Below are 22,771 nucleotides of genomic sequence, written 5' to 3' on the forward strand. Positions count from 1 at the left end.
CTTTAAAAACTCTTTTGTTAAGTTGAGATAATAAATATAAAGTTGGTCAGAATCTAATTTCAGTTCTGCTTATAAAGGAAACTAATTAAAGTCTGGCCTTTGTGTGAATTTTAAATGAGCAGAGGGTTTAGTGTGCCGCGTAAATCTTGGCCGCCAGAGTTATTCGACGCGTCGCTCGGGGCTCCGACCGAGCCTTGTGCTCGACGCGTATAACGGCTTCTCTAAGGGTTCTCTACGGCTTTGAAATTCCACTTCTTTATGGTCACCGAATAGTGTATACGATGTCGGGAATGAAGGTGGATCTCGCGTGATTCTCAGGAGGATTAATTTTACCTGGGGCGCCGAGAACTCCGTATAATTTACTTGTCACTGAATTCCGTCGAGCCGTTTGTTTATATTTTATATCCCTGTATAATCTGGGGGCACCGTAATGCCCCCGTCAAGACGAGCAAAGCGATATAATATCAATAGTGGACTTATTAAGCATAAAAAATTCAAATTGCAAAGCTTTTATACTTTAGATTTTATTCATATCCAAAAAACACACACTCACTGATGATCATCAAAACCCTTAGGGTACTCCCTCTTCCTAGGAAGTTGAAATTTGGTATGTAGGACAGTATTAGTACACAAACAATAACAAAATTCAAAAACTTGAAATGTTTTGCCCCTAAGGGGGTGAAAAGGGGGTGGAATTTTGTATGGGGAACCAATAACCGCTGAACCGATTTGGTTAAAATTTGGTAAGTATGTAGATAGTTTTTGTTATGGGGAAGGATATAGAATAGCTTTCAACCCCAATATCGCCTCATAAGTGTGAAAAGGGAGAGGAAAAGGGCGTTAGCGGGGAAAAAGGGTTTGAAGTTTGTATAAAGAATCAGTAAAAAGCAGACTGTACAAAAGATGCCCCCAGATACGTATTTCAGGATTTCTAATAGTGTATTACCCCCAACCCTTTCAATTAGGGTATGGAAGATTGTTATAAGCAACTTACAAAAGAAAGTGAAATCCCATCAAAAACAGTGTCATTCAAAATGTTGCCTAGACGAAACTATAAGGCTCGCACTGTCAAGAAGTTATCAGATCTTTTGTAGAACCAAGCTTCTAACTCTACAAGCAACAAACTGTACACCTTAGTCAAAATATGTGGATTGGCCGTTTCGTTACTACAAAAAGTATTGTATAATTAAAAATAATTAATAGTAAATACATTTTTTACCTTACGCCCATGTGACGGTAGCGATATATTTTGACTAACGTGTAGAGTTTGTGAAGTTAGGGCTTGTAGAGTTAGAGGCTTGGTTCTACAAGAGATCGGATAATTTTTTGACAGTGCGAGCCAAGGTTTCGTCTTGGCAACATTTTACAACACAATGTTTTTGATGGGATTCATTATTTCAATATAATCTTACCTGTCGCATGTACGAGTAAGTACTCGTAAGTACTTTTGATTCCTTCACTCGATTCGTAATACTTTTTGCAAGTCATTTGGATGTTTCTACACAGATAATAAATTATTCATCCTCTCATTAGGCAGTCCCTCATCCCTCATTAGACATTCGTTCGTTAGCGCTTTAAAAATTAGGCAAATGAGGAAAATACTTTGAAATAACAAAAGCTCACACAGAATTTAGTTGCATTTTCAGCTCTACATTATTTCTATATATGGCAGTCCATTTGACTTCTTTCGATTTCTAGAGTTCCGAATGGAAAAAACGAAACCCTTTTAAGGATCACATTGGATCACTTCGTTCCCGTTGATATAAAACTATGAACGTTTGCAAGTAATTCTTACACTACAAATACAGGGATAAATGTCAAAACTATAAATTTGAAAAAAAAAATAATAATTTGCACGGAACCCTCGGTGGGCGAGTCCGACTCGCACTTGTACGGTTTTTTTATTATTATAAAAGAGCGGAAAACACATTTCATGCAAATTGAAAACCTCTTATAATAATAATCGAAAGAAGTTCATTGAAGTGGCATATAAGCTATGGTTAATATACATCAAATTGCGTAATAATATTTTATATGGGAATCCAGAGAGGACTACGGTTCTATGGAGAAGCGGTGTCCCCTATCGTCTTGATAATGTCACACTGGGCAAAACATAAACTTCAAAATGTCTGCAGCAGAGAGACTTCGCATGCTTTAGAGCGCATTTACGAAATCCTTTTGACGGCTCTGTTGTTTTAAGTTCAGCGTAATGTATTCAAAGAGTCTAGTCGAGGATTTCAAGATATCGGTAAGCACAGAAAAGAGTTTCCAGATTTTAAGAAAAAAATGTTTGCTGAATTGTGTAGCTCTGCAGTTATCGAAATGATTAATGAATGATGCCGGTGAATTTGACAGATGGCACAGTAGGTACACTATTGTCTCGAATGCCATCCATCCTCTTCTGAAAAACACGTATCGGGGATTTTTCCAGTAATGCTGTATGTATATTTTTACTCGTACCCTTACATTTTCGACTATCAGCAGTCAGATTTAGCCAGAGTGGTTCTAAAGAAGTTCCCAAAGAAGGACTTTTCTCATACCATAATTAATCGTCCTTTGAATATAATAAGATTTTATTATAAAGAAAATCGGTTTCGTTGTTTTCATCATATCTATGTATAATCACCACAATTTAGGAATAAAAGACATAAAGTAGGTAATCTAAGACTTTTTCCTACTCGTCGACTGTAATTATTGGATGAAGATATCGTATACCAAACTATAATTGCGTACTTGTCATGTACGGCCCCCAATTCAACTACAATAAAAATTTCGATACGCTACAGCGTATGCTGGTCAAAATGGACTGTCAACTTTGACCAAAAAAATTTACCAATCACGTGCCGCCGCACACCCATAGAACGGGGGACGGGCGGGCGGGAGCTCGCGCGTTTATGTCTTTGTACTACATTTTTGCCTACCACCAATACCACTCAATCAATCAAATTCAATTGAGATAAAGACTTACCAATTGTCATTACTTATTTAGGTTTTATAGTAAAAAGAGTAGTTATTATTTTTGATGACTCATAGAAAAAGTATTGTATAAAATAGTGATATAATCAAGCTCTTCAATCCCGTACCTTACTTAGGCAACTCAGCAAGCTTACTCGACTGAAAAGCTTTCTATTATATCGCGATTGTATAAAATACTATTTTTATCGTGATATTTAAAGCCATTCTTACTCGTATATTTAGCGAATGGCAGTGCTTTGGCGCCGCGTTGCATTAGCAAATGTGACATTCGGATAGCAACTGCAGATTCGTTATTGTTGCAGTCTTACTGTGGCAACTGGCAGTTGCAAAAGGACGCAATTCACTTCGTGATTTGTTATCGGGTTGCCTTGTCGGCATCAATTTCATCAATATTTCAAGTGATATAGCACGCAATGCAGTAACAAAACTCGAACTTCTAGATACCTATATTTTATAAAATAATCTAACATAAACCATCATCAACCATTTTTCGGCTAGCCTAATGGTAAATTGGCCAAAGTGAAAATTCTCGAAATGAAAGGGCAAGATTTCCTTCGAGAGGTTTAATTTGCATAAGTAGCTTAATCAACAAAATACATTTTATGGTAAATGTTGCCGCGCCCACGATTCCAGTTTGGATGATGGGATTCTCATTGATTTCTTATTTTGTGCGCGGTTCGCGACTTTGAGCCTTACTTATTCTGATTGTAATAACTGGTTCTGAATTTTATCCGCATTTGTTTTTGATATGATCTGTCAGCTATCAGCAGTTATGTTTTTATAACTCTCTATCGTTAGGTATTTAAATAAAAGTAGTCAAAATCTACCCTCATATGGCTCCTTAAGCCAGTTGAGGGTAGATGATAACATTACATGATCAAATAATGTAGGTTAAAGTCAGGTCGTAGAGTGACAGATCCAAGCGGTTTTGTATTCAGTTGGTTAACCAATAAATGTTATAACTATCCGAAAATGTAAAAATTGTTTGTTTACTTTTATTTAAATACCTAAAGATACAGACATAGTTGAAGAAATGACACTGTTGACAGTCATCAGATCATATCCATAACAAATCTGGATCAAATTCGTAACCAGTTATTACAATCAGTTTATGTCTCGTTGTTTGTTATAATACTTATAATATAAAATTTCTGTTATACTCGTACTTTGTTCTCAGGCCAGTGTTAAAATAATGTGATTGGGTTTTAACTTTTTCAGGTGAAAACGACCTATGAAATATGAATTCACAAAATGTACACAACAGTATTTATCTAATGTAATGTAAGTACATACTTACAGTTCTCAATTATAGTTATATCCTAAGAAAAACATAAATGAGAGCCAAGTTCAATATTAAGAATATGTGTCGTTGATTCGCCGACAAAAGAATTGAGATCTATATCGGTGCGATTTGAAAGAAAGTAAAATATCCTCAGTGAACTCTTTTAAAAACAGACTGGACAAACATTTTATAAATGGACAAAACACAAGTGCAGGACATTGATGTGCACGTACAGCTATAAGCTGCCTGCATTCATAAATAATAATAATAGGTCACTAGATAACTTTTTAAAACTATATTTTCTCCAATATGCTCGGAAATGGTCACCTTATTGTAGCAAAAATAGTACGGGAAGTTATTCATTATGGTCAAACTCAAATTAATAAAATTCAAATCATTATTGTCGTGTTTAAGCGGCCGGGAAATTATTACTGTATTGTTTTTTACTTTTTAAAAACATGTATCCACTAAGACAAACGCAAACAGCCAATTAATATAATCACGGGCTGCGTCTACACGACCCGGCGTCATTTCAAGCTATAGGATAGAGTCGTGTCGTGTAAGACCATCGTGTAAGATCGTGCGAATATTGCTTAATAAACTCAAATACTCTATAAGTTTTATATATTACCTATGTGAATTGAGAAAGTTGCTAACAAGGAAGGGTACCCAACTGTCCGACTCCGATTTGATTCATTTTGATATATGTTATAGAGTAGTCTAAAATAACGGACAAGTATTTTTTTTTAGCTGCCCAAACTCAACCTGTTAGGAGAAAATGGCCTTCAAAGTACTAAAAAGTTACTAAATCTTCTAACTCCTATAGAAAGTGATGCTCAAGCAACTTGCTAGTTAATGGCTGCTTTGAGTATTTGTTTGAAAGCAGCAAAAAATAATGAGCACGTGTTTTGTTATATCTGCTTAAACTCAAGTTTTCCTAAAAAATACCTGTCTTTATGTGTAACTTTAGCGATAAGATATTATAAAACTTCGAATATCGATTTTTTTAGGAAAAAATCGATTTCGATAAACCGAACTCACGCCACTCGCCTTTTTTGACCTCTCTTAAACAACGGTTGCATAAAATACTATTTCTTTTACTTTTTCCTAATCAGAACACGATACCGAATATTCCCTTAAGCCCAAGCTTTTCAACATCAAAACTCTTTGGGCGTATGGATTACGATCAAAAAAAGAAAAATATAGTCTGAAGTTCAAATTCTCTTTGGGACACGCATATTTTTTTTTAATTTGCCGCTTTTTTCTACTGACAGAAATGGCTTGACAGACTATAAAAAGCACTAGTTCGCAAAAAAGAAGTTTGCGAACGCTAAACAGCCACGTAAGCCAGTCACTTTTTGAGCAAGTGTATTAAAAAGTTTCTCGACAGTTAAATGCATTATTTTATGTAACTTGGGAAATGCCAATAAAATACTACCGACTTAGCTTACTGGTATTGACATATAAAACTAGTAGGAAGTGGGCAACATCGTAGATCGAACGCAGTGATATTTCAATACCACGTTAGTGGCAATAGGGTTGTTTCCAATTTTTTGAAACGCTTGTATGACGTTCTATATTACCTAAAAGTTGCTCTAAAATTTAACTTTTATACTAAAAACGGCTTTAAATATGTTAAATTAACAAAATATATTTTGACAGATGCTTTCGCGCCCAAAACGCTCTTTGAAAATTGTGTGACGTCACAGTTTACGGTTTGACACATAACTACATACACACGGAGAAGATATGAACTGTCAACTGACATTTGTCATTTGTTGTTTATCGCCTAACTGTCAACAGTGTCAATCCGAGAGTTGTGACGTCATCAGAATCTTCAATAACGTTTCGAGTTTGGTCACGTGACGTGTGCCAAAAGATATTTTAAATTCAATATTTACAAAAATATGGTCATTACAGGTCCCCTAAAAGTAGTTTAACATGTTCTTATAATTCAAAATAATTTATTGGGATACAATTCTGCCCTAAGATTTGTAGATGGAAACAACCCTATTGTGGCAAATAAGTTGGCCAAAATGATATTATTTAAGATGTGTATAAATAAAATCATACAAACTTATACATAAGTATACCTATTAAAGGTTTTGCGATAATAGGTAAACGTATACCTATTATCGCAAAACATAATAAAATCTCTAAGAATCGAAAGAGACAAAAATCTGACTTAACTAAATTTGGTTGGGACATGGTTGAGACATTAGAAATAGGTCCAAGGTACGCCAGTAGCTTGGCGTTACACAGCAGACTTGGCTTCATCGGCGTATTGATCTCAATTACTTATCAGTTTTGTAATTCAGCCGAAGATTTAAAAGGCGAATACAAAGTGACGTTGATTTCCATTTTGTTTTTGACAGCTTGAGTCCGAATGTTAAGCGGAAGGATTTTATGAATTATTCAATAACAAATTCCATCCCGCTCATTAATTTACTCGTTTACTTTTCAACGAGTTTTTTGTCCTATTCCAATTTGACAAATGGAAGAGATTTTTTTGCGTTCAAATTATTACCATGGTATTTGATTTCGTGAAGCTTTTTCCACTGGCTGTGATGTTTTTTTGTGATATGTAGGTACGTTTTATAATAATGGAGGGGTTTTTCATGACATAAAAGCTATCATGCTGAGTAACTGGTCGCTTTAGAATAACTATTTCTATAGGTATGTTTTTTTAAACCGGTGGTGCCAGTTATTGCAATTTATACGCAGGTGTTAGATTATTATTTATAAATTGTATTATGTATGGAACTGACCTGTTTCTCTTTGATGTTCAATGTTGATAAAATAACAACTTATTAACCTCTTTAGTTTACTGATATTGAAACTTGAGTTGAGAATTTTTATACGTACTGGCCACGTATAAAAGCATAACTGTCTTTGTCATGTTAAAACAAGATGTTGGAAACGACAACCAATTTCTGTTTAGTTATTTATTATTAGTAAAATATAACCGAAATATTATTATTTGAAGTCGCTATGAAGTTTATCCAGCCGTATATGCAGAAATTTCCTTTTCTGATTGTAAAAAATGAATATATGTACTGCTCCTGCTGTGACCAAAATTTTGTTAGCTGGCGAGGGGTTCAAGAATTATTTTGCCCTCAATGTACGTGTGAAATGTATGTATCTAAATATTAAAAAAAAACTTCGTCATTCAGAGGAACATTTTGTTGTGTTGTTTTATTTACACGAGGAATATTATTTTTTGTTAGAATTACATTAGATTAGAATTAGTCATCACCCAATAAAAAATGGTACTCGTATCGTTTTTTAATATGTACATTATTTTTTGGGAAAATTAACAATAATTTTTATAAATAAACAATCATATATATTATCATTATTAAGAATCATTGAGATGTTACAATTTGGTTTCAAAAAAACACCTATATGCGACTTAACGTCATGATGACGTCACCAGCACCAGAGTTAGTTATGTTTTTATAAGTTTTTATTTGATTAAGTATCTATAATCTAGATACCAACATTCTTTATCTAGCTTGACGTCATACGTCTGTCATCGGCACCAAAGTTGCGTTCTCTACTCATTACAAACTGTAGTAATAGGTATTATAAACGTGAAATTCATTATGTCTGTCTCTTTGTTACCTTTTTACGGCTAAACATCTGAACCGATTTAGGTGAAAGGACCATGGGCAGAAATGTCCCCACCCACCAACAGAAACAAAACATGTCTCATTCAATAGATCTTGGCAATCTGATGATTTGTTACTATGACGAGGATCGCCCTATGTATGGGGTTTTCTTAGAAAACTGTATTTTGTTTTTATATATTTTTCGCTTATTTCATTGAAAGTTGCAGGCAGAAGGTTATAGCAATAATGTTCCTACTATACATACATATATTGAGGCCAGACATCTTCGATTTTCCATAACAGTGCGAGACAAAAAAAAACCCGCCAAATGAAAAAAAAAACTGCCAAATGTAAATGAATGTCAAACCTAACTTTTATTCTAAATAGTCCCCGAACGACATCTATTTCTGAATTTTCCTTATCAGAGTATCATAAGGGCCGGTACAGACGGACTGCAACTCGACTGCAACTTGTATGGGAACTGCATGCTGACTGCACTCCAACTGCAACGTCGACGTGCAGTTCCCATACAAGTTGCAGTCGAGTTGCAGTCCGTCTGTACTGGCCCTTAGGCATACTGATTTTATTCTGCCAGCAGAACTCTTAAGTAATGTAATATTAGATGAATTTTGAGTTAACAATGTGATAAGTGATATCTTATACCTTTAAACGAGCAATTCTTGTATATATATATATATATATATATATATGTATATATATTTCCGGGATCTCGGAAACGGCTCTAACGATTTTGCTGAAATTTGGTATATGGGGGTTTTTGGGGGTAAATAATCGATCTAGATTAGTCTTATGTTTGGGAAAACGCGTGTTTTCGAGTTTTCATGCGTTTTTCTTTCGTCGCAGAATATGGTCGCTAATTTCGTGTTGCTGGCCACTGTCCGTCTGGTCCAGCGGGTTAAGACGCGGACTGCTTAACGAGTGTTACGGGTTCGAATCTCGCCCGGTGACTAACTATTTTTTTTTTATATGTTCAAGTTTATATATAATTTTTTAATTTTTATTGTTTTAGACAAGTTTAATGTAGTAAAAAAATGTAGATAAGATTATCACCTATACACCACCATATTACAATAAATAGTTATAACCGAGCAATGCTCGGTCGCCCAGGTACTATGTCTAATATGTAAAGTAGTATTAGACATTGTAGATATAAAAAATATACAGCTCTAAGCTTATTTTTGTTTTTCTTTTTTTAAGACACATAGTTTGTTTATTATTGCCAGTAAAATAATGTTTCTATAACCTTCTGCCTGCATCTTTCAATGAAATGAGCGAAAAATATATAAAAAGAAAATACAGTTTTCCAAGAAAACCCCATGCATAGGGCGATCCTCGTCATAGTAACAAATCATCAGGTTGCCAAGACCTATTGAATGAGACATGTTTCGTTTCTGTTGGTGGGTGGGGACAGTGCCCATACAAATTTGCCCATGGTCCTTTGGCATGAAGGTATTAAATTTAAGCCCTGACACCGGCTCTTCAATTTTTATATTTTGAAATGAAGTTATCTGGATAAGGGGCTGGAAATAACTTAGTCTAAATTCCACACTTGCGGGCTATGGACAGTTCGAAAATATGATAGTTATTTAAAAATACGACGGCAAATAAACGCATTTGATTTATATTAATAAACCGACAAACCTGGTACGGACTTCGCTAAGTAGGTTCAACCGTGTGTTCTTAGGTACTTACCTAAACAAAATACTTATGTTAATTACTGTTGTGTGAGGTAATCGTATTTTACATATTTATATTGCCGTATCCTTATCGAATCGCACCAAAATCATGGTATGCTTCAAAATTTGACTTGGCACCGACTTCAAACATAAATAAATAAATAAATATTATAGGACATTCTTACACAAATTGACTAAGTCCCACAGTAAGCTCAATAAGGCTTGTGTTGAGGGTACTTAGACAACGATATATATTATATATAAATACTTAAATACATAGAAAATATCCATGACTCAGGAACAAATATCCATGCTCATCACACGAATAAATGCCCTTACCAGGATTTGAACCAGGGACCATCAGCTTCGTAGGCAGGGTCACTACCCACTAGGCCAAACCGGTCGTCAAACATATCAGTAAAGTTGGTAGTGGTTGAAGTCGGTTTACTTTTTTATTGTAAAAAGTTTTTATATTACTCTAGCAATAATAGAGCTCCCTCTAAGCCGATTTTCGACGACTAAATACAATTTTATTAGGTATCCCTTTAGATTCATTCGATCGAGTTTAAGGTAAGTACCTACTTAAGTACCTTTGCACACCAATTGGATTTATTAGAGCTTGAAAAATTAAACGCGATTTAAAGGAACGACATGAAAATAAAAACTAAAAAAGACGAAATGCCCAGATAGCAATCGAACTTAGATAGTACGGGTAATTGCAACAAAAAGGTCAAAAATTATTGACGAAGGATGTAATCTAGACTTGTTTATGTATACTAGACGTGTTATCGAGATTTGACTATCATTGATGTTTTTATTTCACCTCAAAAATATAAAGTTGAAATGCTGTGGTAGAGTAAGTAGAGTAACAAGCGCCTAGTCGGCCAGGATCACCTAACAACGCACAGTACGCACCCGCGCCACAAACAAAATTTAGAGAATTGACAATTATTTTGAGGGAAGCAAACTACTTAAACTTCGTCGAGCAAATCGCCTTTACTTCTTTAATCCGCATTTATAACACGTCTTTCAAACATTGCAACATAAGTTTCCAAAGTTGCATTGAGCAGCGCAACGCTGAGTCGCGGCTTAATTGAGTGCACTCCGAACCGAAGTTTACAAGTTGAGCGTGTATGCAAGTTGAGTGAGTTGAGTGTTCGCGGCGCTATCGCTGTCTAATTTAGGTATTTGGAACCTTCTAATAATTGCTTGACGGTAGAATCAATGATCTGTAAAGATGTAAGAAAAAATAATATAATTTATGTATGTAAGGCAGAAGACGAGGCAACTTGTTTTTCTCATGGAAGCATGGCGTACGGGATTGAACGATAGTTAATGTGACCGCTAAACTGATCTTTTTATATTCGCAATCTAAAGTATCATAGACACTTGAAGTTAATATAATCGTAATATGGCGGCTATGGTCATAGACAGTGCTGCCAGAATTATGTAAAATTGTGTCGCATTTTGAGGCAAGTGGAACGATAAAATGATAACAGAAGGATAAATAGTAATATCAATAGGCAAAATAAGAATTAAAAATATAAAACGGCGCTGACATGCGTCGACTATTGTTGTATGCGTATCGTCTCCTTATAGCGGATTTACCTATAAATTTCCTCACTCCTGGTTTCACATACGTCACTTTTTTCTAAAGAAAGGATACTCACTTAGAACAAGGAATTTCGTATCTTACCCCCCCTGTTCCTTTTCCTATCATTTGCAGTGTCATTGACCGCCGGCATCATGGGCAGGACAGCAATATGGTTATGCGCGTGCGATAGAGATAGGAACAGCTGGAACAGGCAGGTCAATGTACACAATTTCTCGTGCTAAGCGTCCTTTACTTAGCGTTAGTAGGTACGTGATGTGCGCTGTGATAATACGCCTACAGCTTAAGTGATAGGAGCTGTTTTCTGCACATTCATAAGTTTTTATGGACCTCAAGAAAAAAATATAGTTTCGCCATGTCCATCTGTCCAAAAAAATCGTAAAACAAAAGCTTAATAAATACTTTAAATGAAAACTATAGCAAACATGATCGGTCCAGCCGGTTTTGAGTTACTTATTGCAAAAGTCTTCTCTTCTTAGTAAAAAGACGTACAAAGAGCTGTGAAGGTAGTCCCTTATGATTGTCATGTTCATGATACTTACTAATAGCCGCCGCTTAGCCTATTATGACAGAATGGTAACTACAGAACCCTACACTGAGCATGTCCCGACATGCTCTTGTCCGATTTTTAGAGTTCTGTGCGTCAAAAGGAAATAAAGAGAACCCTTATACTTAGGATCACTTTGTTGTCCGTCCGTCTGTCTGGCAAGACCTTTTATCTCGGGAACGCGTGGAGGTATCGAGTTGAATTTAAAACCATATACCTATATTCAAGTCTACAGTCCCTTGAAGCTGTGAAAAAATCAAACTACTAAGTTAATGTGAAAAAAAATGGCTCTTTATGCGGCAAAAAACATATGTAATGTTTGGCAAGTAATATCTTTTTACGTTACGAGTACATAGTACAGGAAAAAATCTCAAAACTCGAAATTTGTAAAAAATAAAATAAAAAATAAGTTAAATTCGTACTTGTCCGGTTTTTTTTACATTTTCTTTCTTTTAATCCTTATTTTTATTTCTTCACACATAAAAAAACGTTGTATGTAATATGGGTAACATGGGAGGTATTAAAATTGTAAATTCGAGACACAGAAATCCTCTACGCTCCGCTGAGCTCCGCGTATAAGACTTCTGGGGGCCTAACCAAGATGACGATCGTTTAACGAAACGAAACGATATCATTTCCAAACATTATTTATGTTCATCTTAGCGTTTCGTTCTCTGTAAACAATCGTCATCTGGGCTAGGCCGCCTGTTGACCCTAGTTAACAATTTTGCCAATAGTTCCGTTATTGCACAATGTACAGTCAGCAGCAGAGATTTATATGGATTTATCTCTGCAGCTCATTGTACTATAAAATAGCGCTGACAGGCGTGTACTATTTATTGTTGTATGCGTATGTGGTCTCCTTATTGAGCATTATCTATAAATTTCCTTGGCAGGCGTATTATGGTTTAGACGTATGGTGGTTTGGTGGTCTGGCTCATGTGTCAGAAGATGTTTACTGAAAATGTATCAATTTTTATAGACCTCGAGAAGACTTTGTCAGAGCTACGAATTTAATTTCATTTCTAAGTTCAGATAAGAAGACAGCTTTTCAAGTTTATTTCACAAGCCCGGCTTCGTGACAAGTTTAAAAGCGGTAAATTGCTATAAAATAGTAAAGTAAATGCTACAATTTGCATCTGTATACATGCCCGGGCGCTGTCAAAGCTAGATTTTTCTTTTGTGTCGATTAATTTATCTCAGACGAGTTTCCAAGGCAATGACAATAAATCCAAATAGAGAAGAGCACCTAGTTTTTTCGTGCCTACGGAAGGGTTTAAGCAGACTATATATGTATATATATATATATATATATATATATATATATATATATATATATATATATATATATATATATATATATATAATTTTTAACCCGTTTTATTAATTCAATTGGTTAAAAAGTTTTCATAATCTGTTATTTAAATTGAAGCATCAAGAGGCGAAATCTCCGGGCATTGTTAAGCGAGGAACGTCCAATAAATCGCTTAAAAAAATCACTCAGCAGGCGCGAGCCTTTTACGAGCTCTTATATTCGGGCACTCAGCCCTCGGATTCTCGGACGGAGATTGATGAGAAAAATAATCATTTCGTGATTGTCTTATAACTAATAATGCGGAGTTTGATGAAGCTCTGCTAATTGATTTTATAATAATCGCTGAGAGCCTTCAAATTGAATCCTCGTCATAATTTATGGACGGTCATTGAATCCTCTAGTTTTTACGGTTTTAACGAGTAAACGGTTTCAGAAAAACTTGACTTAGAAAGTGAAGTTAGAGATTCCACAGTGTATAAAGATTAAGATTTTGTTCAAGATGTCACTAGTTTTTTTTATTCGTAATAATGTCTTCTGCTACCAGGGCACTTAGTCAACTTCAGGTGTTTTAGATATAATTCATCGTTAACTGCACCCGTTGCGCTTGTCATTCACTGCATAATATCCTTTCAAAATTATACATTAAACAGCAGAATGCAAAACATAAAAATAAAATGTCTGGAACACGATCCACCATGTTCCGTGGATCATTCGAAAGACATGTCACTAGTTGTAAATATGGTATAGCCAGCAACAAATTATAGCGGAGAAAACAATAATTTACAGATAAACACATATATCTCTCGTTTGCGTTCACTAATTGTTTTACATCTAGAGAGATCCCTTTTTTGTAAACCAATCAGATAATACTTTTGACGTGTTATCTCATTCGTTATTATTGATCCTGACTCTACCCAATAAATCAACTTCTTTTAATTATGTAATCACTATATATTAGCCTTCGCCTAATATGCACCTAATCTCTTAATAAGTAATGTTACAATATAACTTATCTACATTTCTGCATGCATACGCTACTTACGTTTTTAGTTATTTTAAACTGTGTAGTCGTTAAAATGGAATCCATAATAACGATCTTAACTTGGCACGATTATTTAAATAGATTGCAATGCAACCCGTTTATACATAAACACGCATTGTGTTTTGCCCCGTGCAGGCCGTACGTTGCGGACTTGACGTGTAATCTCGCCCGGATCAAGAGTTTGGTTGCGGCACGAACACCGTGACATCCAGAGTTACAAATTCGTCCCTGCACACCTGTAGTGCAGGGACGAAGTTGTAACACTGGATGCAGTTTACATGAAGCAATGAATTACTTTCTATACGAACGCCGTGTCGTGAGGCGTTGTCCTCAGAGAGGACGTGTGAAGTTAAAGAACGAGCGGGGACAGCTCAATGCTAATATGATTTCTCGACTTCCTCGAAGGCTGGAGTTACGACTCGCAACTTAAGATGTACAGTCAGCAAAACTATTAGCTGTGAGGTGCAAAGCTAAAAGTTTGCTAACTGTATATATCTACATTTTAAATGTTGTTGTCGTAAAAGGGAAAACAAGTACAAAAGACGTTGCATTTCATTTCAGCTCCTACAAAACGACTTAGATACCTACTACGTTCGTTTTCTGTTGAGTCAATTTATTTCGTCTGGTTTAATCTTATGATTCATTTCAAATTAACCATATTAAAACACGAGTTCTTACTTATGAGATACCAGTTTTTACATAGTAATGCTATGCGTATCTTACAATACATACTTACTCAATACATACTTAGGTATGTAGGCCTTTAGATAAACAGTAACAGTAAAATATGAATTGTGTGGCAAAGTTTTCTTTTTGTTTTAACTCAAATAAAGGCAACAAAAGATAAAAGGGTTTTATCGATGAAGGGGCAAAACGTCAATAGAAATGAATTGAATACTGCGACTGGAGGTACAAAAGATAGCTACTGAAAAAGGCGAAGCATTCAGAGCGGTACGACTAGCGACTGTGAAGGCTTATCTGGGCGGGTCGTATTCACCTCATTTAAAGCATGACCTTTAGAGAGACTTTCCATGTAAGTCTGAGTACTATAGCTAAACTTCGACCCATTATGCAGAGTACCAAACGAATAGTGCGCCGCTATAACAATGAATTCTGTTCATTTTAGCGTAGCTAAGCTAACAAAAAGAAATATAATGACGGTAAAGTAGGCAGGTACCTATTTACTTTCTCGTAGTTCAATTGGCAGGCTTTTTGCGTAAAATTTAATAAGGGCAAGCTTTAATCCGTGATTCCTAATACATAATAGTACATTATGATACAAGTGTGCTAAGTTGGTCATTGTACACGAGGCGATATTAAGCGAGCGCGCAATAAGAAAGCCGATGTGGGTAATGACCAATGCACACGCGTTTCATACGACATTTTTCAACACACTTGCCAGGAAAAAACAAAACTTATACATTCAATTTTTTTGTCAAAAAAGTAAAAGTACAATTTTCAAAATGGTAGCTTACAGTTTTAACATCGAACAATTTCACCAAAGCGTGCTGGGCTTGTTGCTGTTTGCTGATTTTCCATTGAATTGCAGGCGTACATAGGCTACGGAGAATGTTTACCATCAGACGGGCCGTATGCTTGTTTGCCACCGACGTAGTATAAAAAAAGAATAAAAGTTTCATATGCCGCCAATTATTTTTCACCTGATTTTGATGGTAAAAGGCTATCGTTCTCGGCTCTTGCCTCTATTAGTATTACTGGCAGCGTCAATTTTATGTGTTCTTCATTTTCAATGCTTGAAAATGACATTTTCGTCAATATATAAACTAAAAACATGCAATACTATTCCAATTTTATGACAAATACGGAAAAAGGCTGGCGCGTTATTATTTTTACACGATTCCAATGCGCGCAAGGCAAAGGCGCGAACGAAATCGACAAACAGCCAATTGAAAAAATGTAAAAAGCTAATATTTTCGTATTTCTATTCGACGGATGGAGATCAAATCGATAAAAAACGATCGATAAACATAACGATGTTTATTCAATAATGTAATTTACGAGATAATTTAATCTATAAATTATGTTTGGTGTGATAAAACCTCTTTGAACTAACATTTGAAACCTAATAGTTGGTTAAAAAAAAATTATTATTCGACCAAATTAAGAAGGCTCCGTTTCCATGCATCTTATTAGCAATCAGTTACCTTCTTAACTCAGTCGGATAATATAATGAAAAAGCACGAGGGTTATTATATACTGAAAAAAGCACGCGTGTTTAATATCTAAGATTATGAGCCAAAAATCGGTGGAATAAAAACATCGTTTTGAGCAAGTGTGTTGAAAATTATATTCAATACTTAAATACATAACACTCATGACTCAGGTACAAATATTCGTGCTCATCACACAAATAAATGCCCTTACCAGGATTGAACCCGGGACCATTGGCTTCATAGGCAGGGTCACTACCCACTAGGCTATTTATTCCATTATATATGTGTTCCTTAATTATTAATAAACAAGTCATATAACCTTTATCCTTCTATAATTAGTGCCAAGTATTGGCACAAATAGTAGTTAAGTCAAGTGACGTAACTACTATTTGTGCCAATACTTGGCACTAATTATAGAAGGATACAGGTTATATGACTTGTGATTACGTGATAAGGCCATTAAGCAGTGTTGCCAGGTGAACGAAAGAGAATGAACGTATTTGAGTGCCAACATTATCGTACAGATGAAAACATTATCGTACGCCTATCAAAAAGGCATAACCTCCAAATATTTATTTATTTTATCAGTTTTATATTTGTGTATTTTTGTTATATAGATCGGAACGGTTTACAGAAATTCGTCATTTTTGACTTAAACCAAGGAGCCAAACAAATTGGTGCAAATTGTAGCGTATTTCTGAGAAAAAGTGTCACATTTTGCTTCAAATACTAGACTTTGGGTGGCATCGTCCAAGGGCTGAAATTATCGTACTTTTGCGTACGATTATGCTCGTTGGTACGTACATCGTTCCGAAGCCCAAATTATCGTACATGTATGCCTGGCAACACTGCCATTAACCCTGTCATTTATGTTTTAAAGTAGTTTCAGCGAAGCTCAGCGAGAAATATTACAAAGTGTCTTTACACGTCTTCGGAGCAGCGGAGATTTGTGTAAATACTCGTACACAAAAAAAGAGTAAACGTATCCACTTTTACCCTTTACATAAACAGATTCAAAGGATCTTGCCAGTCTTACATCGAGAAAAAGTAGCGATGACCTAATTCTTCATTTGTTGAAAGGAATATGTACTGACCTGATGCAGGGGTGCCGCTAGCGTCGTAAATCTGAAAAGAAATAGTACATATCTGTAGCAAAAATACGTCTTTAGTAAAAATACATTTTATAGGTATTTCATATAACAAATGATCAAATGTTTTCTAATTACCATATTTATAACTGGAAAATTATAATATTTATTAGTTTAGTTTTAAACCTTAAAATACAGTTTTAATTTTACCAAAAATATTACTTGACAAATGTTTTACTATAAATAGTATCACTATGGTAGCACTGGTAGCCGAATGGTAAGGCGCGCGGCTTTCAAACCTCGGGTTCGTTCCCGACCTTCTTCAAAGCCATAAAAAATGTCCGGTCCCAAGCGATCCTGGAACACTGTGGACCGGTACCTACCAATGATCTTTCCGCAACTCATGTACCCATCTCGTAAATATCTTTTGTTAGCAACTAGTTGCTTTTCAGTTTAAGAAATGATTGTGAGAAAAGTTAAATCTGCGAAGGAATTTAAGGTTGGGTGTGGATTAGTCAGTAAACAATTGGAACGATAACCCAAGCCCTCTTGAACTACAAAACGGCTATGACTTGCAGCGGGGCGTAAACTGGTGGTGGTGATGATGATTTGCGATAAATAGCTCTATAACTTAAACCTACGAGTAAATGGTACCTAAATGGTCGCGAGGAATTTCCTCCCGTGGACGCTCCGGCTGTGGAATGAGCTCCCTTCCGAGGTTTTCCCGAGGGTCTACAGTATGGGGTTCTTCAAAAAAGGAGTTTACAAGTTTTTAAAGGTTCGGCAACGCGCATGTAACACCTCTGGAGTTGCAGGAGTCCATAGGCTGCGCTGACTGCTTACCATCAGGCGGGCCGTATGCTTGTTTGCGGTGGTGGTTTTGTTTTCGTGGTATAAAAAATAATAATACGATAAGTGAAATGAAACATTCTAGCATAAAATTACCACAGACAGTTCCCTATGCAAATACTTCTACTAAATAATCCTTTTCATTGACTATTTTAAACTATACATTTTTATCTTTACCACTTAGATGATTGGCAGTCCTCAATTGTGCGTTTCTCCAGAAAGATCCTGTCTCGCATAGCTAAACTGTGGAATGAACTGTCCTGCGGTAGTTCCGAGCCGATACGACTTTCAAACCGAAAATAAGATCCGGAAGGCCGGCAACATACGTACTCTCATCACAACCCGTCTGGTGTTGCGGGTGTCCATGAGCGACGGTAATCGCTTATCATCAGGCGATTCGTCTGATGGATTGTCTATTATATCATAAAAATACATATTCGTACGTTGGACAGGTAGACCTTTGGGGAAATATAAAGGTTTCGATGGATATTACAGATGCCCTTAAGTAATTTACAAAAATACATATTTGTTTTACTTTAGGGATTCAGGATTAATTTTTCTGAGTTTTAGAGATGCCTTATATTTGTAAGCCATAATGACCACACATAAAAGTAGGTAAGCATAACAATACTTAGTACGACAGGATAAAAATGTTAATAATAACTTAATAACTAGGTACCTACTTAAATAACATAGTAATTTTCGTACTACGACTAAGGAAAAGGTGGTTTACGATTAAGACTACTAGTTATACATATTTGTTGCCGCAGGGAAATGATCAAAACAGAGATTTGAGTAAATCTCTAATGGATATGTATGATCAAGTCACGCAGGATGTTAAAATGGCGAATCCATTGATTTGCCTAGAAAAAATCAGCCATTTGTAGCCGAGTAAAATGCCTGTAAACTTTACTAAATTAGTAAGTGGGAGAATTCATCAAATTACTTACTTTATTTTAAAGTAAAATAAAGTGCTGGTGGCCTAGCGTTAAGAGCGTGCGACTTGCAATCAGTAGTATAGAAGCGCCGGTTCTGCCCCATGGTTTCACGCCCCCCCTTTAGCTCCGCCCCTCGCCCACCAGGTGTCCCACCCCTGATCCCAGTCTTCCCGACCTAAAAAAAAAAAAAAAAAAAAAAAAAAAAAAAAAAAAAAAAAAAAAAAAAAAAAAAAAACAAATAGGGCCCCATTTGGATCGATTGCGATAGGTCCCGACAGTGCCCGGAGTCTCCTTCTATCACTTCTGCACTCCGCTACATAAACAATACACGCTCGTCGACTCTACCATAAAACCCTCGCCGGCCCTTTCTATTGTCTCTATTGTTACCACGACTCGGCGACATGCTATTGTTACTGCCTGTGGTCTCACTCCGATCTTATTTATTCTGTACGTGTTTGCAACAATTAATTAATTTAATAATTATTACATATTTACTTACTCCATATCTACTTAGGAATAAGTATTTTACCTGACCTATTTATATTACATAGGTTTTTTTATATGAACACCTATTACGTTACGATTTTGCATGTCGCCTCCTTCAAACTGTACAGCTCTTTGAGAAAACAATATTGGTTGCAACGCCTATTTATATATAATTACATATTTACTTCCTCCTTATGTACTTAACATTAGGTATTTTTTTATATGGGCCCTTAACGTGCCACGATTTGCATGCTGTCTCTTTCAAACCTGTATTGTTTGCAACGCCCATTTATTTATATACAATTACATACTTACTTACTCTGTATGTACTTACGACTAGGTATCATACCTATACTATTTTTATTCAATTGGGTTTTTTTATATAGCCACCTCTGTTACGTTGCGAGAACAATATTGGTTGCAACGCCTGTTTATATATAATTACATATTTACTTCCTTTTCTTATGTACTTAAGATTAGGTATTTCTTTTATATAGGCCCTTAACGTGCAACGATTTTCATGCTGTCTCTTTCAAACCTGTATTGTTTGCAACGCCCATTTATTTATATACAATTACATACTTACTTACTCTGTATGTACTTACGACTAGGTATCATACCTATACTATTTTTATTCAATAGGGTTTTTTATATAGCCACCTCTGTTACGTTAGGATTTGCACTCGCACGTTGCTGTCTCTTTCAAACCTTTGAAGAAATCAATAATGTGTATTTACGATAGGAATTATACCTAAACTATTGTATATATACATAATGGGTGATGATTTCATCCCAAATATTTTACATATTTACCTATATGTTAGCAGTTTTTGTCTTAAATTTTATTGATTCCAGATTATTATTGATCGAGACATTTGTGTTGTCTTGATTTTTTTATCCACTCGTAAATAAGTTTGGTATATGTGAGAAATTGACTGCTAATTATTGATAGACAGTTAACATGGCCGTCTTTAGGTCAGGTTTCAACTTGTAGGTATATGTAAACAAAGTTTCCGTTATTTAGTGCTATAATTTATTGCATTCCTGTTTATACCAGTTAGATAGGTGGGGTAGTGACTTTCAAAATCCTGTTAAAACGTGTCTCTTCCTAGGTGGTCCTCTGTTCCCACTAGCGTGCCTGAGGTTTTTTTTAAACACAAATTCATATAAAAAGGCCGCTGCTGAGGGTGAATTATATAGTATCTTTAGACCACCAGTTCAGTTAAGAGCTCTTGGTTTCTACACATTGAAGTTTTGATTATCACTTGTGATCATGGATGTAAGTAATTAAATTGTGTTACTCTATAATTGTTTAATTATCATGTTTAACTCTTGTGTGTATGTTTGTGTGTAATTTTAATTCATATTATTATTTCAGTTTACCGAGAATACCTTCAAGAACTACTACTTCAATGAACACGAAGACGAAGCGAGCGATGAGGAAGGGACGCTTGCTTTCAAAGTCAAGCAGGCCATAGCAAAGAAGCGACCATCCAATAACATCGACGTGTTTTTCGAAAAGTCCAAGAAGAAGCCGAAAGTCTACAAGAAATCTTCCACGGTCGCCAAAATGACGGAAGACGGTGTCGCATACCTTACATCTGGACAAGACGATGGGGCATATGCCTCACATCTGATCAAAATAGAGGTATACGACATGGAAAAAATAAAAAATGTTTCGCCATTGGAGCATTGGAAACACTGCGATCTTCGTGTTAGATACTACACCGTCGGAGAAGGGGACACGCATGAACAAAGTGCTCGTGATGTCATTTACAACATCACAAAAGAGTTATCGGCAAAGCCTAAGTGTGTTAAATATTGTTTAGGAACTGAAAATAAATAGTGTTAAAGTGCTTTGTTTAATTTCATAATCTTAGGTCTAAAATAAGTTTTTCAAATATTGTATTGTTTAAAATAGTTTTAGTTAACGTTTAGCTTCAAACTTATTTTAAGTGTCTTAATTGTAATACTGTGTATATCGAACTTTTTGTGTAACATATATATTTTTTATAAATAAAACACATAATTTCATTGTACATATTCTTTTATTTCACAAAGATTTGTTTAAACATATTTCTTAATACTAGATCATTACTCAAAGTATTATCAGAAAACAAATTTAGAAATTGATACATTTTTTTCCCTTGATACTTAAAATAAAGATAAACTAAACAATATTCCCCACAAACTGATGTAAAATAATTTTGAAGTGATTTATGGTTATGAAACCACCTTTTAGCATTTCTTTTTAGAAATAACTTATGATAACCAGTAGGCTTTCGGCCAAAAGAGTCAAAGTATTCACCATATCCGTTCACATCAATGTAAATTGCGATCCAATGAGACCCAGGTTTAGAATCGGGGTCCAAATTGCTAATAATAAAAGCAGGTAAATTGATCCAAACAGGAATGCGATTTGCAGGAAAAACATTTGACTTAAACCTTTGGTTTATTTTATTCATACCCAGTTGTATTTCATTCGAATCCATATCAAACAAAATGTATATGTTGACTACTGATGATTTTACAACCAACGTTGAAGGGGTAATGATAAAAATTGTGTGAATACATTGTATTTATTTAATTACTAACTGTTATAATCTACAGTGACATCGCGATTTTTATTTATTTCAATTATGTTATCAAATTCAGCATACACAACACAGTTTATAGTGCTATTTAAAGCTGAATCAAAACGAACTTCGATTCTAACACTTCCATGTCTAACAAGATTCCAGTGTGAAGTTGAACTAGCAGATAAATCAGGAGTCAAATCAAAACATAATAAAGAATAACCACCCATATAGTTGGATCTGCTTATAGCATTACCTTCATTATGGAAATGAATACCAGTACCAGAAAACAAAGTATGATAAGCAGTGGCTATTAAACCTGAAGAGTTAAATGAGGGTTGTAATGTTTTAGAAGGAATTTCGTGACCATCTACATACAAACTAAATGAATTCATATGATAATGTTGGAAATTGAATGGATTTATAGCTAAATTACCGTTAAACCCAGAGTTTGAAACAAATCCAATAATACATCTTTTAGGAACTTGCCCGAGAAATATATTATCCAACGTTTTACCCTGTATACCTGCGGGTAATGTTATAACTTTAACTTCCGCTCTTGTTATCGGGTATTTGGC

At 35.3% G+C, this 22,771-nt stretch overlaps 1 protein-coding gene across 2 annotated transcripts in view; it reads right to left on the reverse strand.

The window, feature by feature from the left end:
• Window positions 1-22,771, reverse strand: part of LOC133517168 (CD151 antigen-like) — a 303,900-nt gene that overhangs the window by 37,642 nt on the left and 243,487 nt on the right. For both annotated transcript variants that reach the window (XM_061850353.1, XM_061850354.1), the window contains exon 2: window positions 17,351-17,381. The gene's annotated coding sequence lies outside the window, so the exon portion shown is untranslated. The remainder of the gene's footprint in view (window positions 1-17,350; window positions 17,382-22,771) is intronic.

The sequence above is a fragment of the Cydia pomonella genome, chromosome 4 (genome assembly GCF_033807575.1).
Source record: "Cydia pomonella isolate Wapato2018A chromosome 4, ilCydPomo1, whole genome shotgun sequence".
Taxonomy (NCBI): domain Eukaryota; kingdom Metazoa; phylum Arthropoda; class Insecta; order Lepidoptera; family Tortricidae; genus Cydia; species Cydia pomonella.